General features: G+C 48.3%; 1 protein-coding gene and 1 long non-coding RNA gene across 13 annotated transcripts in view; one reads left to right on the plus strand and one right to left on the minus strand.

Annotated features, from left to right (window-relative positions):
* LOC140410565 (CYFIP-related Rac1 interactor A) overlaps positions 1–15,761 on the minus strand; it is a 380,318-nt gene that overhangs the window by 213,213 nt on the left and 151,344 nt on the right. For 5 of the 12 annotated variants that reach the window (XM_072498815.1, XM_072498822.1, XM_072498814.1 and 2 more), the window contains one exon: positions 13,249–13,315. The exons of the other annotated variants lie outside the window; for them this stretch is intronic. The gene's annotated coding sequence lies outside the window, so the exon portion shown is untranslated. The remainder of the gene's footprint in view (positions 1–13,248; positions 13,316–15,761) is intronic. 12 annotated transcript variants of the gene reach the window in all.
* LOC140410568 (uncharacterized) overlaps positions 11,707–15,761 on the plus strand; it is a 59,065-nt gene continuing 55,010 nt past the window's right edge. The window contains exon 1 of the long non-coding RNA XR_011940692.1: positions 11,707–11,766. This is a non-coding gene — a long non-coding RNA (uncharacterized lncRNA). The remainder of the gene's footprint in view (positions 11,767–15,761) is intronic.

The following is a 15,761-nucleotide window of genomic DNA, read 5'->3' on the forward strand; positions in this document are numbered from 1 at the left end:
ATGTGTTCTTTGAGGATTACTTCACATGTGGTCTCCATAATTAGATGACTGTTACTACAAAGCCGTACAAGATTTTACTGGCTCACTCAAAACAGATATGATCAATGACAGATGTGCACCACTAGTTTTACATCAGCACACTAAACTGAACTTTTTGAAGGCACAAAATAAAATATGGGCCCTACAAGTAGATAGACCACGCTGTTACTTTTTTTTTTCTACCTCACAGGTGGACCTCAAGCCACCAACAATAAAAATCTGGACACATTTCCTAAATTAACAGTGCTGAAAAAGAAAATCTTCCAACCAACATTACAATTAAACATTAAAATCTAAATCTCGCTTGCCTCAATAGCACCTGCGTGCATACTTTTTTTTCAGACTGTTTGCTGCTAGCCAAGTTTAATTCTGTCTATAATTGTACAGACAAACAGAGACTCAGGACAGTTAAGATAACACATCAGGCAACGAAAAAAGTCAAGACCTGATTTACAATTTTTTACAAGCTTTCATACATTTGGCAAAATGATCGCCAATCTCTCCTGAAGGGTTCCACTTTCCATGCAAGTATTCCTTCCAAATACCTCTCAATTTTTGAGAATGTTTTTGTCATGGTAAGAAGTTTCTATTACTTCAGCATAATAAATCCATAACACACAGAATCTAGTTCACAGTTATTTTATTTTCCAATTAAGTTCAATTTTATTTTCCAATTAAGGGCCAATTTAGCATGGCCAATCCACCTATCCTGCACAATTTTGGGTTGTGGGGTGAGACCCATGCAGACATGGGGAGAACGTGCAAACTCCACGCGGACAGTGATCGAACCCGGGTTCTCAGCGCCATGAGGCAGCAGTGCTAACCACTGCAATGTTGGAAAATTGCCCCAATGGCACTATTGTCATTGACTGCTGCAATGTATTAATTACTTATGCATTGTACAGCTAAAACTGCTGTACTGTAAGATTTTAATACTAAAATTAACAGGTTTTCAGAGGAGGAAATGAAAAAGGAAACAATTCACTCTTTTTTATGACCCCCCCAAAAAAATATTAAAGTGACATTATAAAGCCATAAATCATTCAGCTCTAGCATCTGGATAAAAGCTAACATTTGGTGCAGGATGGTTCTTCTAAAACTGGGCAACAGTGAGATGCTAGTTGACAGGTTGCAGTCAATTGATGGCAGGATTGAGGATTTCTTCCATTACATTTTCAACAGTAGAGACGATTGATAGGCTGCTAAATAGCCTACTTAGATTTGACCAGTATTTTTTAAAATATTTTTAATCAAACAATATTTTCATGACAACAAAAACAACAATACAGCAAATCCCATCACCATATAATACCAGAAGTGCATCCACCCAAATACCCATCCGCCTCTCCCTTCCCCCCTCGCGCCCCTTAAAGAAAACAAAACAGTGGTTAGCACTGCTGTGTCATAGCTCCAAGGACCGGGGTTCAATTCCGGCCTCATGTTGAGTTTGCACATTCTCCCAGTGTCTGTGTAGGTTTCATCCGTGTGCTCCGCTTTCCTCCCACAGTTCAAAGAAGTGCAGGTTAGGTGGATTGTCCACGCTAAATACCCCTTAGTGTCCAAAAGGTTTGATGGGATTATTGGGTTACGGGGATAGAGTGGAGACATGGGATTAAGTAGGGTGCTCATCCCATGAGCCAGTGCTGACTTGTTGGGCCGAATGGCCTCCTTCTGCACTGTAAATTCTATGATTCTTGAACCCCTCCCACCACCCCAACAGCTGACAGCAATCAATTCTTTGAAAAAGGAGATGAAGGGGGGTTCCGGGTGCGGCGATGACCAGCTGAGTCGCACGTTTCGGCAGCTCCCTGTGAAACGGACTTTTGGGCTCTTGATAGGAGCCCCAACGGCAATTTTGACGGCTAAAAACACTGTGCGTAAACCAGAAGGGAATCCCCCCTGGATACGGATGGAAAAAGGAGGAGAGAGTGGCCAGATTGCAGTGGATCCTTTAGAACAGCGGCAAGGAAGGCAAGCAAAAACCAAGATGGCGTCGGAAGGTGGCAGTTTAACATGGGGCCCTGAACAACAAGAGTTCTTGAAATGCTGTGTGGAAGAGATCAAAAAGGAAATGAAGAAAGAGCTGTTGGCCCCGATACTACAGGCGATCGAAGGGCTAAAGGAGGAACAAAAGACCCAGGAGCGGGAGCTTCGGGTCGTGAAGGGAAAGGCAGCCGAGAATGAGGACGATATACAGGGCCTGGTGGTGAAGACGGAGACGCAGGAGGCACATCAGAAACGATGTGTGGAAAGGTTGGAGGCACTGGAAAACAACGCAAGGAGGAACAACCTGAGGATTCTTGGTCTTCCTGAAGGTGTGGAGGGAGCGGACGTCGGGGCATATGTGAGCACGATGCTGCACTCGTTAATGGGAGCGGAGGCCCCGGCGGGTCCGTTGGAGGTGGAGGGAGCATACCGAGTGATGGCGCGAGGACCGAGAGCAGGAGAAATTCCCAGAGCCATAGTGGTGAGATTCCTCCGTTTTAAGGATAGAGAAATGGTCCTTAGATGGGCGAAGAAAACTCGGAGCAGTAAATGGGAGAATGCGGTGATCCGCGTTTATCAAGACTGGAGTGCGGAGGTGGCGAGAAGGAGGGCGAGCTTTAATCGGGCCAAGGCGGTGCTTCATAAAAAGATGATAAAATTTGGAATGCTGCAACCGGCAAGACTGTGGGTCACATATCGAGGGAGGCACCACTACTTTGAGACGGCGGATGAAGCGTGGACTTTTATTGTGGAAGAAAAACTGGAATGAGCGGGTTATTAAAAAGAACGTTCGAACAAAGTGGTGGGGCGAATGTGGGGGGCAAAGAGGGGTTTTATGTACTAATCCTGCGATGTGGTAACTTTTCTCTCTCCCACAGGTGGTGATGGGGGGAGGAGGGGAGGTGGAGGAGATGGGGCGCTGGCCATTGGCGGCGGGGCCAAAAGGGAAGCGCGGGCTTTGTTCCCGCGCTATGATAATCATGGCGGTAATAGAGAAGCAGGAAGGAGGGGGCGTCACACGGTGCGAGCCGAGGTCACGGGGGGAAGCCGAGGTCAGCCAGAGTTTGCTGACTTCTGGGAGCAACATGGGGGGAGTAATTACGCTAGCGGGGGATCTAGCGGGGGGGGGTGGGAGGGGGGAATTACTGGGTTGCTGCTGCTGGGGAGAGGGGGGAGCTGGTATGGGAGAGGATGGGCGGGGGAGCACCGCCTGGGGGAGATACAGCTGCGTGGGAACCGGAAAAAGGTGATGGCTAATCGACAAGGGGGGGGGGCGGGGGTAGGAAGCCCCCCAAACCCGGCTGATCACGTGGAACGTGAGAGGGCTGAACGGGCCGATAAAGAGGGCACGGGTACTCGCACACCTTAAGAAACTTAAGGCAGATGTGGTTATGTTACAGGAAACGCACCTGAAACTGATAGACCAGGTTAGGCTACGCAAAGGATGGGTGGGGCAGGTGTTCCATTCGGGGCTAGATGCGAAAAACAGGGGGGTGGCTATATTAGTGGGGAAGCGGGTAATGTTCGAGGTAAAGACTATAGTGGCGGATAACGGGGGCAGATACGTGATGGTGAGTGGCAAACTACAAGGGGAGACGGTGGTTTTGGTAAACGTATATGCCCCGAACTGGGATGATGCCAATTTTATGAGGCGGATGCGAGGACGCATTCCGGACCTAGAGATGGGAAAGCTGATAATGGGGGGAGATTTTAATACGGTGTTGGAACCAGGGCTGGATAGGTCGAAGTCCAAGACTGGAAGGAGGCCGGCAGCAGCCAAGGTACTTAAAGATTTTATGGAGCAGATGGGAGGTGTAGACCCGTGGCGATTTAGCAGACCTAGGAGTAAGGAGTTCTCGTTTTTCTGCTATGTCCATAAAGTCTACTCGCGAATAGACATTTTTGTGCTGGGTAGGGCATTGATCCCAAAGGTGAGGGGAACGGAGTATACGGCTATAGCCATTTCGGATCACGCTCCACACTGGGTGGACTTGGAGATAGGGGAGGAAACAGGAGGGCGCCCACCCTGGAGAATGGACATGGGACTAATGGCAGATGAGGGTGTGTGTCTAAGGGTGAGGGGGTGCATTGAAAAGTACTTGGAACTCAATGATAATGGGGAGGTCCAGGTGGGAGTGGTCTGGGAGGCGTTGAAGGCGGTGGTTAGAGGGGAGCTGATATCAATAAGGGCACATAAAGGGAAGCAGGAGAGTAAGGAACGGGAGCGGTTGCTGCAAGAACTTTTGAGGGTGGACAGACAATATGCGGAAGCACCGGAGGAGGGACTGTACAGGGAAAGGCAAAGGCTACATGTAGAATTTGACTTGCTGACTACGGGCACTGCAGAGGCACAATGGAGGAAGGCACAGGGTGTACAGTACGAATATGGGGAGAAGGCGAGCAGGTTGCTGGCACACCAATTGAGGAAAAGGGGAGCAGCGAGGGAAATAGGGGGAGTGAGGGATGAGGAAGGAGAGATGGAGCGGGGAGCGGAGAGAGTGAATGGAGTGTTCAAGACATTTTATAAAAAATTATATGAAGCTCAACCCCCGGATGGGAGGGAGAGAATGATGGGCTTCTTGGATCGGCTGGAATTTCCCAAGGTGGAAGAGCAGGAAAGGGTGGGACTGGGAGCACAGATCGAGGTAGAAGAAGTGGTGAAAGGAATTAGGAGCATGCAGGCGGGAAAGGCCCCGGGACCGGATGGATTCCCAGTCGAATTCTATAGAAAATATATGGACTTGCTCGCCCCGGTACTGACGAGGACCTTTAATGAGGCAAAGGAAAGGGGACAACTGCCCCCGACTATGTCTGAAGCAACGATATCGCTTCTCTTAAAGAAGGAAAAGGACCCGCTACAATGCGGGTCCTATAGACCTATTTCCCTCCTAAATGTAGATGCCAAGGTCCTGGCCAAGGTAATGGCAATGAGAATAGAGGAATGTGTCCCGGGGGTGGTCCACGAGGACCAAACTGGGTTTGTGAAGGGGAGACAGCTGAACACAAATATACGGAGGTTGTTAGGGGTAATGATGATGGCCCCACCAGAGGGAGAAACGGAGATAGTAGTGGCGATGGATGCCAAGAAAGCATTTGATAGAGTGGAGTGGGATTATTTGTGGGAGGTGTTGAGGAGATTTGGTTTTGGAGAGGGGTATGTTAGATGGGTGCAGCTGTTGTATAGGGCCCCAGTGGCGAGCGTGGTCACGAATGGACGGGGATCTGCATATTTTCGGCTCCATAGAGGGACAAGGCAGGGATGCCCTCTGTCCCCATTATTGTTTGCACTGGCGATTGAGCCCCTGGCGATAGCGTTGAGGGGTTCCAAGAAGTGGAGGGGAGTACTATGGGGAGGAGAAGAGCACCGGGTATCTTTGTATGCGGACGATTTGCTACTATACGTGGCGGACCCGGCGGAGGGGATGCCAGAAATAATGCGGATACTTGGGGAGTTTGGGGATTTTTCAGGGTATAAATTGAACATGGGGAAGAGTGAGTTGTTTGTGGTGCATCCAGGGGAGCAGAGTAGAGAAATAGAGGACCTACCGTTGAGGAAGGTAACAAGGGACTTTCGTTACCTGGGGATCCAGATAGCTAAGAATTGGGGCACATTGCATAGGTTAAATTTAACGCGGTTGGTGGAACAGATGGAGGAGGATTTCAAGAGATGGGATATGGTATCCCTGTCAATGGCAGGGAGGGTGCAGGCGGTTAAGATGGTGGTCCTCCCGAGATTCCTCTTTGTGTTTCAGTGCCTCCCGGTGGTGATCACGAAGGCTTTTTTTAAAAGGATTGAAAAAAGCATCATGGGTTTTGTGTGGGCCGGGAAGACCCCGAGAGTGAGGAAGGGATTCTTACAGCGTAGCAGGGATAGGGGGGGGCTGGCACTACCGAGCCTAAGTGAGTATTATTGGGCCGCTAATATTTCAATGGTGAGTAAGTGGATGGGAGAGGAGGAGGGAGCGGCGTGGAAGAGATTAGAGAGGGCGTCCTGTAGGGGGACTAGCCTACAGGCTATGGTGACAGCCCCATTGCCGTTCTCACCGAGGAACTACACCACAAGCCCGGTGGTGGTGGCTACACTGAAGATTTGGGGACAGTGGAGACAGGGGAAAGACTGGAGCCTTGGGGGGGTCCCCGATAAGAAACAACCATAGGTTTGCCCCGGGGGGAATGGATGGGGGATATGGAATGTGGCAAAGAGCAGGAATAACGCAACTGAAAGATCTGTTTGTGGATGGGAAGTTCGCGAGTCTGGGAGCGCTGACCGAGAAATATGGGTTGTCCCAAGGGAATGCATTCAGGTATATGCAACTGAGGGCTTTTGCGAGGCAACAGGTGAGGGAATTCCCGCAGCTCCCGACACAAGAGGTGCAGGACAGAGTGATCTCAAAGACATGGGTGGGGGATGGTAAGGTGTCAGATATATATAGGGAAATGAGGGACGAAGGGGAGACTATGGTAGATGAACTAAAAGGGAAATGGGAAGAAGAGCTGGGGGAGGAGATCGAGGAGGGGCTGTGGGCAGATGCCCTAAGCAGGGTAAACTCGTCGTCCTCGTGTGCCAGGCTAAGCCTGATTCAGTTTAAGGTATTACACAAGGCACATATGACTGGAGCACGGCTCAGTAAATTTTTTGGGGTAGAGGATAGGTGTGCGAGGTGCTCGAGAAGCCCAGCGAATCATACCCATATGTTTTGGTCATGCCCGGCACTACAGGGGTTTTGGATGGGGGTGACAAAGGTGCTTTCAAAAGTAGTAGGAGTCCGGGTCGAACCAAGCTGGGGATTGGCTATATTTGGGGTTGCACAAGAGCCGGGAGTGCAGGAGGCGAGAGAGGCCGATGTTTTGGCCTTTGCGTCCCTAGTAGCCCGGCGCAGGATATTGCTAATGTGGAAAGAAGCCAAGCCCCCGGGGGTGGAGACCTGGATAAATGACATGGCGGGGTTTATAAAGCTAGAGCGGATTAAGTTCGTCCTAAGGGGGTCGGCTCAAGGGTTCACCAGGCGGTGGCAACCGTTCATCGAATACCTCGCAGAAAGATAGACGGAATGGGAAAAAGAAGGCAGCAGCAGCAGCCCAGGATCGGGGGGGGGGGGGGAGGAGGAACCAGAAGGACTCTCAGGGTTGTTAATATATACTGTATAGTATGTATAGGTCGTTGCTACAGATAATTATATATTGGACTGTTAAATTATATTTTTGGAGAGTGTTACTTGTGACAAGGCAGTTGCCAATTAGGGCTAGTTTTCATTTTTGTTATTTATTATTTATTCATTTTTTGTTTATAAAATAGGTCATTGTTATTTGTGTTGTTATAATATTGTGTAAAGGATGCACAATGTACTGTGTTGGTTGACCAAAAATTTTCAATAAAATATTTAATTAAAAAAAAAGAAAAAGGAGATGAAGGGCTGCCCCTTCGAGTGGAACCCATTCACCGACCCCCTCATGGTGTACTTGATTTTCTCAAAGTGCAAAAATTCCATCAGGTCACCCAACTAAACCGAGATCTTGCGTGGCACCGGGGACCTCTTCCCAAGCAGAACTCACCTCCGGGCTATTAGCGAGGTGAAGGCGAGGACACCTGCCCTCATCCCGTCTGCAGCACCGTTGAGTCCGATACTCCAAAAATTGACACCAACGAGCACAGCTCCAGCTGAACGTCCAAAATCTCTGACATCGTATCAGAAAAGGGGACCCAAAAACTAACATGCTTGGGGCAAGACCAAAACATGAGCGTGTAATTCGCCGACCCCCTAGAGCACTGCTCACACCTATCATCTACCCCCGAGAAAAAAAACACTTGAACCGGTTCAGACTTAACCTCGCACATGAGGATGTGAAGTTGACCCTGTGAAGAGCCTCACTCCACACTCTTTCCCCCCACCTCAAAGACCAAACCCAGAACACCCTCCCACTTCCTCTTTAGTTCCTCCGACGATGCCTGCTCTGTCACCAACATTTGCCCACAGCCATCAGTTATCTTTAACTCGACCAAGGACAGGTCCCTGTCCATAAACGAAGGTGACAGTACTGTGTGGAGTTTGCACTTTCTCCCAGTGTCTGCCTGGGTTTCCTCCGGGTGTTCCAGTGTCTTCCCACAGTCCAAAGATATGCAGGTTAGGTAGATTTTCCATGCTAAATTGTCCTAGTGTCTAAAAATTAGGTGGAGTTACGGGGATAGGGTGGGGGCCTGACCCTAGGTAGGGTGCTCTTTCAGAGGGTCAGTGCAGACTCGATGGGCCGATTGGCCTTCTTCTGCACTGTCGGGCATTCTATGATTCTACCAGGGGAAATGAAGAAAATGAAGAAAGATATCAATTTATTAACCCTGAAAAAGAAAGTCTTGGGAAGAAAAGATGAAGCAAATGGAGGCATTGAAACAAAATCAAAAACCTCAGGAGAATATTCATCCTCACCATCTGTATCCTACCCACTAAGGTCAGAAGGAGGGCATCCCATCTTTTCAAATTGGCCTTCACCCCATCCACCAGACCAGAAAAGTTATGTTTGTGGAGCAGATACCGGAAGTTAGTCCTGGCAGGACGAAACTGCAGCCTTCCCAGGGAGGTTCACCGGAAAATATCACTCTTGCCTAGGTTTAGCTTGTACCCCGAAAAGGAGCCAAACTACCTGAGCAACTGCATTATCTCCCCCACACTGGAAAGTGGGTCCGTGATATACAATAACAAATCGTCTGTAAATAAGGACATCCAATGCCTCCTCCCCCCATGCTCTATAACCTTCATCTGGTAGACGACCTCAACGCAATGGCCAGCAGCAAACAAAAGCGGATACAATGGACACCCCTGCCTTGTACCGCTGTTCAGTTGGAAATAACCCAAGCTCAGGGCATTAGTACATACATTCACGGTGAGGCCCCTGTACAAAAGCCTAATCCATTAAATAAACTTTGGCCCGAAGCCAAATCGCTCAAGGACAGTACAGAGAGAATATCAAACCAAGCGAGAGTCACAGACAGACTCTCGGCGGTTGTGGCAAGGTCTAAACAACATAACGGGCTACAAAGCGAAGCCGAACAGTATCTCTGGCAGCAGCGCACCACTCCCCGATGAACTCAATGCATTCTATGCTCGGTTCGAGCAGGTAACCAACAATCCGCTGGCGAGTGCCCCAGCAGCCCATAATTCACCCATACCCACCATCACAGCTTCCGAAGTCAGATTGGCCTTCCTGAAAGTGAACCCTTGGAAGGCGACGGGCCCAGACGGGATCCCTGGTCGTGCACTCAGAGCCTGCGTGGACCAGCTGGCAGAGGTATTCACGGACATCTTTAACCTGTCCCTACTCCACTCCGAGGTCCCCACCTGCTTCAATAAGACCACCATCATACCGGTACCAAAGAAGAACCAGGCAACGTGCCTCAATGACTACTGGCCAGTGGCCCTGACTTCAGTCGTAATGAAGTGCTTCGAGAGGTTGACCATGAAGCGCATCACCTCCATAGTCCCAGAACGCCTTGATCCACTGCAATTCGCATAGCGCTGCAACCGGTCCACATCAGACACCATTTCCCTGGCCCTACACTCATCCCTAGAGCATCTCGAAAACAAGGACTCCTACATTAGACTCCTATTTATTGACTACAGCTCCGCCTTCAACACCATAATCCCAGCCAAGCTCATATCAAAGCTCCAAAACCTAGGACTTGGCTCCCCACTCTGCAACTGGATCCTCGATTTTCTGACCAACAGACCACAATCAGTAAGAATGAACAACAACACCTCCTCCACAATAGTCCTCAACACCGGCGCCCCGCAAGGCTGCGTACTTAGCCCCCTACTCTACTCCCTGTACACACACAACTGCGTGGCAAAACTTGGTTCCAACTCCATCTACAAGTTTGCTGACGATACAACCATAGTGGGCCGGATCTCGAATAACGATGAGTCCGAATACAGGAGGGAGATAGAGAACCTAGTGGAGTGGTGTAGCGACAACAATCTCTCCCTCAATGCCAGCAAAGCTAAAGAGCTGGTAATTGACTTCAGGAAGCAAAGTACTGTACACACCCCTGTCAGCATCAACGGGGCCGAGGTGGAGATGGTTAGCAGTTTCAAATTCCTAGGGGTGCACATCTCCAAAAATCTGTCCTGGTCCACTCACGTCGACGCTACCACCAAGAAAGCACAACAGCGCCTATACTTCCTCAGGAAACTAAGGAAATTCAGCATGTCCACATTGACTCTTACCAACATTTACAGATGCACCATAGAAAGCATCCTATCGGGCTGCATAACAGCCTGGTATGGCAACTGCTCTGCCCAGGACCGCAAGAAACTTCAGAGAGTCGTGAACACCGCCCAGTCCTTCACACGAACCTGCCTCCCATCCATTGACTCCACCTACACCTCCCGCTGCCTGGGGAAAGCGGGCAGTATAATCAAAGATCCCTCCCACCCGGCTTACTCACTCTTCCAACTTCTTCCATCGGGCAGGAGATACAGAAGTCTGAGAACACGCACAAACAGACTCAAAAACAGCTTCTTCCCCACTGTCACCAGACTCCTAAATGACCCTCTTATGGACTGACTTCATTAACACCACACCCTGTATGCTTCATCCGATGCCAGTGCTTATGTAGTTCATTGTATATGTTGTGTTGCCCTATTATGTATTTTCTTTTATTCCCTTTTCTTCTCATGTACTTAATGATCTGTTAAGCTGCTCGCAGAAAAATACTTTTCACTGTACCTCAGTACACGTGACAATAAACAAATCCAATCCAATCCAATCCAAGGATCTAAAAGAGGTACCCCCACTCAACCCTATTGGACACTTTCTCTGCGTTCATCAAAATAATCACCTCTGGCTCGGTCCCTAAGGAGGGTGACAACACAACATTTAACAATCTTCGACTATTGACCAACAATGCCGGCCCTTAAAAAGTCCAGTCTGTTCTTCCGAAATCAACCCAGGTACGCAACCTCATTGCCCACACCTTAGCCAACAATTTAGCATCAGCTTTTAACAACGAAATAGGCCGATAGGACCCACATTCCATGGAATCCTTGCCCTTCTTCAATAACAAAGAAATAGATGGCTGGCAACATGAATCTGTGATGGATATCACGTTCACCGCAGAATTCTGATTAAAAATAAGGCAGTAATACAAACAGCATTCTAATTCAAGATGGAATAAAAGCACTCCAGCTAAAGGTCAGGTAGAGGTTACCACCTGATGGGAGAGACTCCAAGCTGGTTCCAAGGACTCATTAGTATCAGACAATTAAAGGCTCTTCTTTGACAGACAATAAATTCTTTGAGACGAATGCCCCCTACTGAGAAGTATTCAAAATATGAGAACAGATATACAAACATACAAATCCTTCTCAAACTATACCTTTGGACACTTACGATAACACCTTCACAAAAGAGTCTGTTTTGATATCTGGAGAGACTGTCAACCTTGACAAGAGACAGGCACCAACCGGTCCCTCCCTTGCCAACATATCTTAGAACCCTGGACAATTACAGAGACACTACAACCATTAAAAGATCTATCAGTAATAGTATATCCAATTAGCCATTTGGCTTTAGATAATTAACCAGCAATAAATGACAAGGTAACAAATGCCTTCCTGAACCGGTAGGCAGGTTTTATGTATATAAGGAGAGGGGATTTTAGCAGAAGTACTCTCTCTGATCCTGACCCCCCTTTTAGGGCGAGAGTCAGTTCTGTTCTTAGGAAGCTTGTCTCGTCGGACAAAACTTGTTGTAAGTATGGTTTTACAATAACTTCTTGGAAATGTACTGAGGAACTGATAGAGATGCTTTAAGGACCTTTCCATGTTTAGATATCTCATTCTATTGAGAGAAGTTAGTATGTTAGTAGATAACATAGGACTGTTTAACAATCTTGTATTAATAACAGATATCTAGAAGGACGGTTTAGTCCACTTATACTTTAACTCTGCAATTCAGTATGTAGCTATTGGTAGTATTTTCACAATAAAGATACTTTAATTAAAATCATACTGTGTGAAAATTAATCTCGAAGTTGATCTCCTAGGCACTCATTTAGGAAGGTCTAAAATAGGCTAGGATCCACGACCTCAAGAGGTAAGATTTAGTTATGAGTGACGAATCTGAACTCTCCCCATAGAAAGTATCTGAGATCTTGTTTAACTGCTTGAGACCTGAAAAAGCATTCTCCCTTTGTGAGATCTATTCTGAGTCTTGGCAGGAAAACAGGTTTCCCTCTTTTGATAGGTTAACCTAGGGCATAGGTTAGTATTAGAGCATTATCAGGTCCGGAATAACCTAAATCCATGACACAATCATTCAACATATCCTGCAGAAGTGGGACCAACTGACCAACAAACTGTTTGTAAAATTCAATAGGGAAGTAATCCGGAGTTTGATATCGACTTTGGGTCCTGGGAGAAGCTCGTCCAGGATCATTGCACCTCCAAATTAAGTGCTCCGCCAATGGACCATTTAGAATGGTCCGCTTTATGATTGTATATAAGTGGCATGCATTTGGTGAACTTCACTTTAACCATGACTTGGAGGTCAGTAGATGTTGCTTTTGCCTTCCTTTACCATCCTTACTATGTCCAGTATTGGGGAAATAATGTTAAATATGAGGCTGCCTGTAGCATTACCTGCACCAAGGCTGGCACGGAATGCATGACCAGCAGTGAGGGGCGAGGTGATGGCAGGTTTTGGCAGTGGTATCAAGGAACAGAGTTGAAGAGTTAAAGACTGTGCAGGAGCAAGAGTTAAGGCTATCCACACAAGAGTAAAATGTCTGTCCAGGTGCCGTTTGAAAAGGCACCAGAACCTTCAATCCCATGAGGTAACAGCAGTGCGGGTGACTTCCCGGTTTGCCCCATCATGAGGTTCTCTAAGCTCCTCGCTAATGCATAATTAATTAGCTGAAAAGCAGAAAATCGTAAGTGTTTAGTCACTCTGCCGCCCAATAGGAATCACTCCAACTTTCCCACCTGCCACCACACTCATCAGAATGGAAAATTTTGCCTTTGTGTATTTAGGTCGGTCTAGGATTAGAACATAATTGCATATACATTGGACCAGATTGTGAAACAAAATGTAAATTGCACAGCAACTTCAAACATGCAATTAATTGCAGAAATGTGTAAGTTGCTGTCCGAGATGCCCTCAGCTTCTGATGAATGTATCTGTATTTCACTGAGACATTATTGATGTTCAGGCTTTGGTGCAGAGGAGACTTACCAGAATAATACCAGCAATGAGAACCTTCACTTTTGTGGAGAAAGTAGAGAAAGCTTCGGGTGTTCACCTTAAAGAGAACATTAGGCAGAGATTTAATAAAGACGTTCAGAGTTATGAGGGAGTTTTGATGGACTAAATAAGGAGCAATTATTTTCACTGGCAGGAAGGTCATTAACCAAAAGTCATAGGTGACAGCCAATTGGCAGAACCATGTGGCAGTGGGGGAGATGTTTTTTTTAAAGGCAGCGAGTTATGCTCTGGAATGAAATGTCTGGCAGTGTCCGTGTGTGTGAGGGGGGGGGGGGGGGGGAAGAGCTGGTGGAAGCAGATTCAATAGCTTCAAAAGAGAATTGAACATGTAACTGAAAAGGAAAACATTTCAAGGTTATGAGTAAGCAGCAGAGGAATGGGGACTAATTGGATAGCACTTTTAATACAACTGGCCTAGCCATGTTGGGCCAAATAGTCTCCTTTTTTGCTATAGGATTATACTTTTTGTCACACCATATTAAATCCCACTGTTTCTGGCTCATTAGAGGTTTGGAAAACAAGTGGTTCCTGACGATATAGGGCTCGATCGAACGGAAACATTTCTAAATATCATTTGTGGCGGATTTTGCTGGGAGTTTCCCGCTGGGTCTGCTGGCCAGTTTCCCACCACAATCTAACCATACTTTCTAACATATCTAACTTAAATTTTTAGGGCCCTGGGGAGCTTCTCACTAGTTTAGCCCACACTTCGAATTATTTTCATTACTGGGGAGCTGAACATGCTGGCTGGACCGGCTCCTAGGAGATCGGGCCAACAATTTGAAAGGGTGTGCCTAACTCTAAGTGAGCTTAAGGTTCCCCCACACACCCACCCTTGGGCAATGCACACATTAACCCACAACATTCTCCACCTCCCCCCCCCCCTCCCCAAGTGAGGATGCCCCGCTATGGGGTCCTTGAGGTCACCCCCCCACCGTCTTCAGACCCCCCCAGACCCCCTTCCGTCATTCCCACAACCTCCCAGGGGCCCCTACGTACCTGCCATGTATCCCCCCACCACCCTTCATACCCCCTCTCAATCATCCTTTCATGGACATGGCCCCCCTCAGGCCCTGACCCTTGGCAGTGCCACCTCTGGCACAGCCATCCTGGCAGCCTTGGAGTGTTCCTGCTGGCGTTGTGATGCCACCCAGGCACCTTCGCAGTGCCAGGGTGGCAGTGTAAAGGTATCCATATTCCAGGAGGAGAGCAAGAAGGGTACCCTGCCCTATCCATGACCATCCCAGGGGCCTCAGATGGCCCAGGAGACACCCCCAGGTGCCTTTCTGCCCCAGAGGGGCATATACCGGCCACAGCCGCACATCTGGTCGGGCGCGACATGGCTGGTAGATCATGCCCATAATGTTTCTAAACAATATAAAGTTGTGCGAGAGCGAGTTTTGAATTTTACTTCACGTATTTTGCTGGGGAAGCTCTTTATCTACACTGGGCCTTAGCTATGTGTCACATCTAAGGCTAAAGCTACCCAATGTTGCAAAAAAGTCTAATTTCATGATTCATATTTTATACGAATAACATTTTACATTTAGGGCTTGAATATTTTTTTAAAAAAGTGATGGAAGCATCTAGTTTGGGAGGTGAGAAAGTGATTGCATTTCAAAGCATGGCCTCTGTTTATCTAGTAAGGTCAAAGTTAGAAGTGGAAAAAACTTAAATAGATAGCCCCTTTTGAGTCTTGAAAAGTATTCATACTTTTCAGGTCAAAGGACAGATTTAAAATTGATATTAGTTAGATTAAATCTCTATCTGGGACATCCTAGGTAAGTCTCATTGCCATGGGGATTGGGTGCAGAGACCTACCCTTCTGTTTGATTTTCTCCCTGATTTTTCACAGAAGCCGGTCGGTAGACTGGGAGAAAGCAGTTGTGTATTTGTTAGTGCGAGAACAAGAATTGCTGAGACCATTAGGAACGATGGGTCTTCCTGGATTGAATGAAAACTCCAAATTCATGAGAAATTAAAATAGTCAGGTCTGCTTTGTGAAGCTAGTGAAGGAAGTGATCAGCAATGGAATCCTAGCAGAGAGCGAAAGAGCGAGAGAGGAAAAGAGAGCGAGAGAACAGAAATAGAGGGCAGAAGAGAGCGCGAGAGAGAGAGAGAAAAAGAGAGGGCCAGGGAGAAAGAGATGGGGAGAGATGGAGGGAGAGGGGCGGGCGGAGGGGGAGGGAGAGGGGCGGGCGGAGGGGGAGGGAGAGGGGCGGGCGGAGGGGGAGGGAGAGGGGCGGGCGGAGGGGGAGGGAGAGGGGCGGGCGGAGGGGGAGGGAGAGGGGCGGGCGGAGGGGGAGGGAGAGGGGCGGGCGGAGGGGGAGGGAGAGGGGCGGGCGGAGGGGGAGGGAGAGGGGGCGGGCGGAGGGGGAGGGAGAGGGGCGGGCGGAGGGGGAGGGAGAGGGGCGGGCGGAGGGGGAGGGAGAGGGGCGGGCGGAGGGGGAGGGAGAGGGGCGGGCGGAGGGGGAGGGAGAGGG

This window comes from Scyliorhinus torazame, chromosome 4 (assembly GCF_047496885.1).
Source record: "Scyliorhinus torazame isolate Kashiwa2021f chromosome 4, sScyTor2.1, whole genome shotgun sequence".
In the NCBI taxonomy this organism is placed as follows: domain Eukaryota; kingdom Metazoa; phylum Chordata; class Chondrichthyes; order Carcharhiniformes; family Scyliorhinidae; genus Scyliorhinus; species Scyliorhinus torazame.